Here is a 9,244-nt window from a genome sequence, read left to right as displayed (position 1 = left end):
TCCTCTTTATCCATCAAGAGTGATGTTTTTCTACTGTGATTTATGCTGAGCATTAGTTTTACTTAGGAAGTGATTTTGATTTTTAAATTGCATGAAAATCTTTTTTTCTTAAGACGTGAGCTTGGAAGCAGCTCCTTTGGAAAAAAAATTTTTTTTCTTTTTTTCTTTTCAATTTTTATATAGTCCCACATTGTGTTCAACTATATAAAATGAATGATTTAAGTTTCCATAGTGGTTTGGGAAATTATAGATAAAATTTATTTGAACCATAAATTTACTACACTCTATGTAATGAATAAGTTTTATGCTTTGCCATTCACCAAAAAAATGCCTTGGTTTAATTGAATGCAAAATATTTTTGTTGATTACACTTAACATGGGGAATGATTAAAATGGAGTATTTATAGTTTAGGCGTCAATCATTAAAAATACCATAGGCTGTTTAGAATGGAGAAAAGATACCCCATACTGCCTGCTTGGTGCAAACCTGAAATGCTGCTGTGACAGTGGAGCAGTATTGCAGTGTGGCTTTGCAGTATTTTTTTGCTCAGCATGTCCCAACAAGGTTGGAGCTGGGCAGAGGAGACTGTTACAAGAGTCACTGCGGTCAGGGGAGCCCCAGAGTGTGGGCACCTGTGATGTGCTCAGGCTCCCTGTCCTTCCCTGGAGGCCACATGCCCTTGGCCAGTCAGGAGTCATTGTTACTGTTAGCGTGTTGCTTAGCAAGGAGGTTGCTGTTCTCTCAAGTCTCCCAGGGAACAGTTAGCATAGCTGAAGGCAGACCTCATGTGACGACTCACAGTGATCCCAGAGCTCAAGTGGGGAAATACTTCCTGTGTAAACTTGTACTACTACTTCTTTCTTTAACAGCAAACAGTTAGTTATACAAGTAAGGCAGAAGAACATTGCTGCCGTCAAAGATACATAGATAAAAAAGGAAAGAAATCTTTTCAACCACTTTTCTCCCTCACCCTCCATCTCCTTTTCTTTCTGTTTGATGAGTGTCCTGCAAGAATTTTCTGTACATTAAACATTTACATGCATATGTACATAAAAGTGTATGTACATAAATAACATTGTTTTGTCTTTTTTCTTTGTGTTTTAATCACAGATTTTATCATACTCTATGGATTATTCCATAGCTTTTCTTCTACACCAAGTAATATGTCTCAGAGGTATTTCCATGAGGTGTGTGTGTATGTATATGCCTGTAGATATAGATATATGGATATCCTCCAATTTCTTTTAAGTGAATGCATAGTTTTCTATTGTGTTACAGTTTAAGGAACCAGGCTACTCTTAATGAAAGCCCTGGTTTTGTTACTTTTGTATTATTTTAGGAGAAAAGATGTATGCATTTAATAGATGTTGCCAGATTGTTCTGCAGAGGGGTTGGACCACTTAACAGTATGTGAACATTGCATTCAAAATCATTTCCCCTGCGTTCTTGCCAATATTCAGTATTATATCCTTACAATTTTTACCGATCTGATGGGGAAAAACAGGGTGTCTTAAGTGTGAAGTGTGCACCACTCCTGACATTGAGCACATTTTCAGTTTTTTAATGGCCATTTATTCCTCTGGTTTGTTTGTTCATATCCCTTTCCCGTCATTCTATTGGTTTATCACTTTCTTATTTATTTGCAGTATCTTTTTATTTGTGTTTTGGATATTAACCCTTTGGGTCATTTTAGGTTGAACACCATTTTTCCTCATCTGTCATTTGTCCTTTTTTCTTCCTTAAGTAGTATCATTGTTAAATAGAAGTTGAAAATGTTCATATGGGCAGGTATATTCTGAATGGTGAATGCTTTTTTCCTTCTGCTTAGGAAGACCTTTCCAAGAGGATTTCAAAATCTTATTTTAATAATTAAAAAAAATTGTATTTACATTATTTGGAATTTCAGTCCAACTAGTTTGCACATGGAAGGAGACAGGGATCTAATCAAATCTTAACATATTTCCCTGTTGAAGAACCGGCAGTCTCTGTGTGCCACCTACTCAGGAGGAGAGTGTGTCCTGCTGCCTTTTCTTCCGGATGAAGTATCCATGGAAGTTGTTTGGAATAATTTGTCTCTTCTCTCCCATCAATTTATTCAGTCTGTATCAGTGTGGATTCTTGGATGTTTGTTTATACTTTGGGACATCACCCAGTTCTACTTCATTTATTTGGTTGTTCAAATTGTCCCAGCTTTGGGTACAGGAGCTTTTCCAGTTCATTTCTTTGACATACCCCCATCCACGGAGGGTTTGTTTTTAATGTTTCCTCCCTTTGGGCACGATGAGGTGCTCTGGGTTGATCTTGCCATGCCCCATTTAGAATAAGCCAGTTTTCAAAGGACCACTGGTTACTGTTATTAGGGAATGGAGTAGAAGCCAAGATCTGGATGATAGCTTTGCACAGTGTGGTCGCACATATATGAACATTTCTATATGCAATCATCTGTAAGTATATTAAGCTAAATATGAGCATGGCTCTGAAGTTTCCTTAGGCTTTCCTTGTGTTTGACATTAATGGTTTTTGTGAATACTTAGTGATGTCTCCAGCTCTAATCCGTAGGAAATAAGTTGTTTTAGCCTCTTTATCTTGTCTGTAAATCCCACTGGCTGCCATATATCCACCATCCTTCTACCTAATTATTTATTTACACAGTTTATGTGTGTAGTAGTATCTGAATTGTTACCTGTCCTCTTTGAAAAACAGCTTTTATCAACCAGAGACCTGATCTTGTTTTGTTCCTGTGATAGTACCATTCTGTTCTGAATTTTATGGGATCATTCTTTCCCTGCATAGTGCTTAAATGTTAGTATTAGTTTTATAAATTCATTAGGTCTGGATTTTACAAATATCATATGATGTGAAGTGTAATATATATACAGAAATGCATATAAAACTTTTTATAATACAGTTTTAAAAGTGATTATGATTCAAGTGACCACCACCTGAGTAAAGAAATTGAACACTCTGAGAGCAATCCAAGCACTTCTTCCCATTCAGTACCTCCTCTTCCCTGGTAGCTCAGACTGTGAAGAATCTGCCTGCAACACAGAAGACCTGGGTTCAGTCCCTGGGTCAGGCAGATTCCTCGGAGAAGAGAATGGCAACCCACTGCAGGATTGTTGCCTGGGAAATTTCCATGGACAGAGGAGCCTGGTGGGTTATAGTCCATGGGGTTGCAAAGAGTTGGACATGACTGAGCGGCTCACACACACACACACAACTTCTTTAGAGATGGACAGAAAAGGAAAAGATTGCTACCTTACACGGTGCACAAAAAATGCGTTTTAAACATCCCTAGGCACTTTGGTTTAATTTTGCCTGTCGTTGGAATTACAGTGTATGAATTTTTTTTTTAGGTGACTATGTAGAATGAGAAAAAAATAACAAATTATAAAATTTTTAAAGTGGATACATAAAACAAATATTACAAAATCCAGAGGAAAAGCAAAATATTTTAACTGCTTGACATACCTCTATACTTGCTTTTCTTCTTTATTTTTTGACTATCTACTTTTTGATTGTCTCTACCTGTGATAACGATATTGTAATTTTGACTTTAAGACCATCAGGTCTGTAAAGGGGAAACGCAGGTTACTTGTGTAGATGGTACTTCTGACACACAGTGGTTCTGACACCAGTTCTTTGGTTTTTTTTTTCTCTGTGACTCCAGCTGGGTGTCTTACAGTTCAGTTCTGACACACATTGATACACACCTCACAGGTTATGGGTGCAGCTCCCTGAGGCTTCCCACCATTTCAGATACTGATTATAAGCAATAGGTCCTCAGGTTACCCCAATTTCTATCTAGCTCGGCTGCAAATCAGAGGTTCCCATAACTGCATCCTTGCATTCAGTCATGTGCTAGAACAGCTCAAAGGACACGACTTAGCAACAAAACAACAACAATCTGACGAAGACAAGGTAAATGTTTCCCTTAGTCCTTTCTGACTCTATTGAGACCCCATGCACTGTAGCCCACCAGGCTCCTCTGTCCATAGGATTTCCCAGGCAAGAATACTAGAGTGGGTTACTCTTCTCTCCTCTAGGGGATCTGCCAAACCCAGGGATTGAACTGGTGTCTCCTGCATTGGCAGGTGGAATCTTTACCATCTGAACCACCAGGGGAGCCCTTTGTCAGGTTATATTATATCACATAATAAAGGACATGGTGAAGGATACAGGTGAAGAGATACCTAGGGTGAGGTATGGGAGGGTCCAGAGATCAGAAGATTCTATCCAGGGAGTTGGGGTCCATCAACCTCCTGGTGTGTAGAAATTCGCTGGACCCATAGTACTGGGGTTTTTATGGTGGCTTCACCATGTAAGCGTGACCCATGATTAACTCGGCCTTCAGTCCTTTTCCTTCTCCTCCAGAATGTGGGAGTGATGCTGTCTCTTCACCTCTTGTATCTGTTGCTCACTGTGGTCCATGTGTAGTGATAGCTCATGGTATTGAATAGTTTTAATTTTCATTTCTTGGTTATTTATGAGGTTGGACCCATTTTCACATTGGCGACTTAGATTTCCTTTTTCCTGAAGTACCAGTTTAAATCTTCCGCTCATTTTCAAGTGCCTGGTCTTCTGTGTAGGACATGTTTTTATGTTATGGATTCTGTGCTTCATAAGCTTTGCTGGTTACCCGTGTGATACCATCCTTTCTCAACATGGGGCTATCTTCGCCTCCATGCTTCCTTCCCTGGTCCACGTGTAGAAGGTACACATTTCAGTGTAGCTTATTACCATGGACTTAATGGTTAGTGATGTCTATATTTTATTCATGAACTATTTCCTTAGCTTACGGTCAGGAAGTTGCTCCTCCTTTCTTTTACATTTTGATTGTAATGCTCTAGAACAGGTTTTCGTATAAGGTGTGAGTTGGGCTCCAGGATGTCCAGTTGTCCACCATGAGGTTGTGAAAACTACCTTCTCTCCCCTGCTCACACAGCTCCCCTGCTCACACAGCTGCCCGGTAGTACCCTGGTTACAGTGTTGATGTCAGTGTGACTTGTACCATCCTCACTTTTAGTTCTAGGTCTCAAAAGGAATTACGTCAATGTTTCTTGTTTCTTCTTTGTCATATTTGCTCAAGGTTTTGTTCATGTATGCCGTTTATTAGATTAAGGAAGTTTCCTTTTATTCTTAGTTTGCAGAAAACTTTTTTTTTAATGATTAGCCATTGAATTTTGTCAAGTGCTTTTTATTTATTCATTGTAATCAATATGATTTGTTTCATGTAAATCTCAATATAACAAATCTCACTGATTTTTTTTAAAAAACTTTATTTTGTATTGGGGTATAGCTGATTAAAAATAATGTTATGATACTTTCAGGTGAATAGCCAAGGAACTCAGCGATACACGTACACATGTCTATTCTCCCTTAAACTCTCCTCACATCCACATAACACTGAGCAGAGTTCATTCCATATGGTATACAGGTCCTGGTTGGTTTTCCATCTTACTTAGATGTGTGTGCCTGTCCATCCCAAACTCTCTATCCTCCCATCCCTTCCCCTAGCATCCAGTCTGTGAGTCTCTTTCTGTTTCGTAAGTTCATTTGTATCATTGCATTTTAGAGTCTATGTTTAAGGGATGTCATATGATACTTCTGCTTCTCTTTCTGTCTGACTTCACTTAGTATGGCAATCTCTAGGTCCATCCATGTTGCTGCAAATGGCATTATTTCATTCTTTTTTAATGGCCAAGTACTATTCCATTGTATATACCAATATATATACCAATAAATGTATATACCAATGTATATACCAATAAACTGTGGAAAATTCCGAAAGAGATGAGAATACCAGAGCACCTGACCTGCCTCTTGAGAAACCTATATGCAGGTCAGGAAGCAACAGTTAGAATTGGACATGGAACAACAGACTGGTTCCAAATAGGAAAAGGAGTACATCAAGGCTGTATATTGTCACCCTGCTTATTTAACTTCTATGCAGAGTACATCATGAGAAACGCTGGGCTAGAAGAGGCACACGCTGGAATCAAGATTGCCAGAAGAAATATCAATAACCTCAGATATGCAGATGACACCACCCTTATGGCAGAAAGTGAAGAGGAGCTAAAAAGCCTCTTGATGAAAGTGAAAGAGGAGAGTGAAAAAGTTGGCTTAAAGCTCAACATTCAGAAAACAAAGATCATGGCATCTGGTCCTATCACTTCCTGGGGAATAGATGGGGAAACAGTGTCAGACTTTATTTTTTTGGGCTCCAAAATCACTGCAGATGGTGACTGCAGCCATGAAATTAAAATATGCTTACTCCTTGGAAGGAAAGTTATGACCAACCTAGATAGCATATTCAAAAGCAGAGACGTTACTTTGCCGACTAAGGTCCGTCTAGTCAAGGCTATGGTTTCTCCTGTGGTCATGTATGGATGTGAGAGTTGGACTGTGAAGAAGGCTGAGCACCGAAGAATCGATGCGTTTGAACTGTGGTGCTGGAGAAGACTCTTGAGAGTCCCTTGGACTGCAAGGAGATCCAACCAGTCCATTCTGAAGATCAGCCCTGGGATTTCTTTGGAAGGAATGATGCTAAAGCTGAAACTCCAGTACTTTTGGCCACCTCATGTGAAGAATTGACTTATTGGAAAAGACTCTGATGGTGGGAGGGATTGGGGGCAGGAGGAGAAGGGGACGACCAAGGATGAGATGGCTGGATGGCATCACCCACTCGATGGAAGTGAGTCTGAGTGAACTCCGGGAGTTGGTGATGGACAGGGAGGCCTGGCGTGCTGCGATTCATGGGGTCTCAAAGAGTCGGACACGACTGAGCGACTGAACTGAATTGAACTGATTTACATACCACATCTTCTTTGTCCAGTCTTCTCTCAGTGGACGTTTAGGTTGCTTCCATGTCTTGGCTATTGTAAACAGTGCTGCAGTGAACACTGGGGTGCATGTATATTTTTGGATCATGTTTTTCTCTAGATCTGTGCCCAAGAGTGGGATTGCAGGGTCATGTGGTAGTTCTATTTTTAGTTTTTTTTTTTTTAAGGAGCCTCCCTACTATTCTCCATAGTGGCTGTATCAATTTATATCCCCAACAGCGGTGGAGGAGGGTTCGCTTCTCTCCATACCCTCTCCAGCATTTATCATTTGTGGAATTTTTGATGATAGCCATTCTGACTGATGTAAGGTGATATCTTATTGTAGTTTTGATTTGCATTTCTCTAATAATTAGTGATGTTGAACATCTTTTCATGTGTCTCTTGGCCATCTGTATATCTTCTTTGGAGAAATGTCTATTTGGGTCTTCTGCCTATTGTTTGAATGGGTTGCTTGTTTTAATTCTGTTACATATCATGAGCTGTTTGTAAATTTTGAAGAGTAATCCCTTTTTGGTCACATCAATTACAAATACGATCTCCCAGTCTGTGGGTTGTCCTTTCATTTAGTTTATTGTTTCCTTTGCTGTGCAAAAGCTTTTGAGTTTAAGTAGATTCCATTTGTTTATTTTTGTTTTTAATTTACATTTTTCTGGAAGATGGATCGAAAAAGATACTGTGGTGATTTATGTCTGAGTATTCTGGCTGTGTTTTCCTGTAGGAGTTTGGTAGTGTCCAGTCTCACATTAGGTATTTAATCCATTTTGAGCTTATTTATGTATTTGGTGTTAAAGAATGGTCTAATTTCATTCCTTTTTTTTTTTTTTTAACATGTCCAGTTTTCCCAGCACCATTTGTTGAACAGACTGACTAATCTCACTAAGTTTTGAATGTCAAACCAACTGGCATTTTAGGGATAAATCCAATTTGCTCACAATTTATCATCCTTTTCATATAGCCTGCTTAATTTGATTTGCTCACATTTTACGTCCAACTTTAATATCTATGTTTATGAGAGAGTTTAGCCTGTAATTCTCCTTTTTTATTATCTCAGATTTTCACAGTTGTGCAGTGTGTTGGAAGGGGTCTTTACTACCTGGCTAATTATTTTGAAGTTATACTTTCTCTTTTTTTTAGTAGCTATCTTAGAAATTACAGCATGCACCCTTTATTATAAAATCTCCTCTTAATCTGTACCTTTATTGTTATCCTGTATTCTTGCCTAGAAAGTCCCACGGGCGGGCTGCAATCCATAAGGTCTCAAATAGTTGGACATGACTGAGTGAGCACACGTGGACAATTAAAAAAATCCAAACAATAAAGAGTCTTTATTTCATCTGTAGAGCATCTTACAATTTGGTATTTTAGAGCTTCCACTATCGAAGGTCTGCTTCGTTTATCTATTGATCAGTGAAGGTCTACTGATGTCCAGCTCTCTGTGTGATCATGTCTGACATGCTTCTAATGCCTTCATTTTGAAAGGTATTCTTACTAAGCATAGAATTCTAGGTTAGTATTATTATTTTTTCAGTGTACTAAGAGCCAAAAGATGAACACGTGATATCTTAAAAGCTGCTGTATAGAAATGAGTTGTTAGGCTCTGTGTGTTCATGGTTCCCTTTCACAGCAAGTCGAGCTCATTTGACATGTGGTTAACTGGTAGCTGTTCTCTGTGAAGAAAAAGCAGTGTGAGAATCCATGTTTGGGTATAGTTTTTTTTTTTTTTTGGTTATAGTCTACATAGTGCTTGTGTTCCTTTTAAACTGAAGCTGTACACTTATTTTCATCCTTGTCTCTGGTCACACAATGTTTATGAGCCAAACGTAGAGGTTCTCTCCAAGCAGTGTGGGTTTTTCAGTGGTAAATAGAAAAATCACCGTGTGGCATTTTCTCCCAGGGGCTCACAAGTGGAGTCTGTGTCTCAGCTTCTGTCCTGCCCATAGTTTCTTGTAAAGGTATGGTCAGCATCTGCCAGCGTGACTACGTGATAGCAATCACTCTTCCTCGTGCATACCTTCACCACTGTGGAGTCCAACAGAATCATCTCAAGCAATAATTTTGCCAGTAATTTTCGTTCATTGCGTAATATTTGTCTTTCAGTCTGAGGCTTATTTTGCAGTCTTTATGGCTACAGTGTGACCTGTTTTAGCTATACTCCTTATTTAGCTATAAGGAGTGCAGTATTTAGTGATGTCTGTGTAGTTTTTTTTTTTACTTTTAAGTTGTTAAAAATTGTAAAATGCATATAAAATTTGATACATTAACCATTTGAAGTGTATAATTTAGTAGCATTCATTATATTCAAAATGTGCAAACATCACCACTATTTATTTCCAAAACATTTTCATCACCCCAAACAGAAACTCTATTCGCTTAACAATAACTCCACTTGCCCCCCACCACC

At 38.8% G+C, this 9,244-nt stretch overlaps 1 protein-coding gene across 1 annotated transcript in view; it reads left to right on the top strand.

The window, feature by feature from the left end:
- MPP7 (membrane palmitoylated protein 7) overlaps positions 1-9,244 on the top strand; it is a 226,725-nt gene that overhangs the window by 61,548 nt on the left and 155,933 nt on the right. The gene's annotated exons all lie outside the window — the stretch shown is intronic.

Source organism: Oryx dammah, unplaced genomic scaffold (genome assembly GCF_014754425.2).
Source record: "Oryx dammah isolate SB20612 unplaced genomic scaffold, SCBI_Odam_1.1 HiC_scaffold_10, whole genome shotgun sequence".
NCBI classification, from domain to species: domain Eukaryota; kingdom Metazoa; phylum Chordata; class Mammalia; order Artiodactyla; family Bovidae; genus Oryx; species Oryx dammah.
This window is presented reverse-complemented; position numbering and strand designations above follow the sequence as displayed.